We start from the raw sequence: 319 nt of genomic DNA on the forward strand, positions 1-319 counted from the left end.
GTACTTAAAACAATCTATATAGATTACTTTTATGCGGGCTTTTGCGGGCGGGAGCGGGACAAAACATGAATGTCGCGAACGGGAGCGGGACCAGATAAGATATATTTTTGCGGGAGCGGGCAGGTCTCTACTCCAGGGCTCGACATTAACGCTTCATTAACGCCAGACAAGTAACAGCAACATCACACAACGTTTTCACCATTCCGACTGTTTAATAGTTCTATAAACAGTTCAATAAGCAAATACAATAATATTAGGTCACTTGCATTTTAGGCGGAAACAGCGCATCTCACAGCAACCAGCCGATTCATTGCTGAAT

The sequence above is a fragment of the Sinocyclocheilus anshuiensis genome, unplaced genomic scaffold, assembly GCF_001515605.1.
Source record: "Sinocyclocheilus anshuiensis isolate Anshui unplaced genomic scaffold, SAMN03320099.WGS_v1.1 scaffold602, whole genome shotgun sequence".
Classification (NCBI taxonomy): Eukaryota; Metazoa; Chordata; class Actinopteri; order Cypriniformes; family Cyprinidae; genus Sinocyclocheilus; species Sinocyclocheilus anshuiensis.